General features: G+C 45.2%; 1 non-coding gene across 1 annotated transcript; it reads right to left on the minus strand.

The window, feature by feature from the left end:
* Positions 1 to 346: 346 nt before the first annotated feature.
* TRNASTOP-UCA (transfer RNA opal suppressor (anticodon UCA)) lies at positions 347 to 433 on the minus strand. The gene has a single exon. It is a non-coding gene; the product is annotated as a tRNA-Sec (tRNA).
* Positions 434 to 1,096: the final 663 nt, after the last annotated feature.

Here is a 1,096-nt window from a genome sequence, read left to right on the forward strand (position 1 = left end):
AGACGTTCGAATGTTGCCGGCGCATTACACAGTCCAAACGGCATCACCTTGAATTGCCAAGGACCTTGTCCCGTAGTAAATGCCGTATTTTCTCGGTCTTCAGGCTGTATTTCTACCTGCCAATACCCACTCTTTAAATCAAGTGTTGAGAACCACTTGCTTCCAGAAAGAGTGTCTAGAATGTCGTCAAATCTAGGAAGAGGGTAACTGTCTTTCTTCGTAACCTCATTCAACCGGCGATAGTCGACGCAAAATCTTGTTGAGCCGTCTTTCTTTCTTACTAGGACGATGGGAGATGCCCATGGACTTACTGAAGGCTCGATGACATCGCTTTCTTCCATATTGGCGCCCAGAGGGTGGAATCGAACCACTCTGACTCCCGTCAGCTACGGGTTTGAAGCCCGCACACCGGACCACCGATGATAATCTGGGCGATGATCACTGGACCACACCGGACCACACACCGGACCACCGATGATCCTCTCACCGATGATCATCTGGATATCTTTTAACAGTGTTCGCACCTCTTCCTGTTTAGCAAACGATAGACGTCTTGGATGTTGCTTGATCGGGAGATGATCGCCGGTATTTATTCTATGTTGTGTAAAACTAGTTCGACCCACGTCAGAAGACGAGCGGGAGAAAACAACTTGAAGATCTTTAATGACGCGATCGGCAGCATTCCTCTCTTTATCGTTTAATTACGCATTCTGCAATAACTCCGATGTAATGCTCTCTGAGGACACGGATTCTTGGATGTTACTCTTTCTTTCAACGCTGGTTACTGAAGTACATGTTGCAACCACTTCACCTTTCTTAATAATTCTCCCCTTCTCAGTAACATTGGCGACTCTAACCGGGATAACCGTTCTGGATAGGTCGACGAGTGTTGAGGCTACTAGTACTCCTTTTGGGCTATTACAGTTATTGGGATATTCTATGATGCCGTAGCGGAAATTTCTGTTTTCGGCTATGGATCCATGAAGTAAAATTTCTGTTCTTGCCGGTATTGTGATATTGTCTTGTGCTATGATTTTATGAACAGATTTAACTTCTTCATCATTAACTCCAAATAACGCTATGTCCTCAGATGTAG

Source organism: Stegodyphus dumicola, chromosome 3, assembly GCF_044657685.1.
Source record: "Stegodyphus dumicola isolate Sdum_Otavi_A_Nest chromosome 3, ASM4465768v1".
NCBI classification, from domain to species: domain Eukaryota; kingdom Metazoa; phylum Arthropoda; class Arachnida; order Araneae; family Eresidae; genus Stegodyphus; species Stegodyphus dumicola.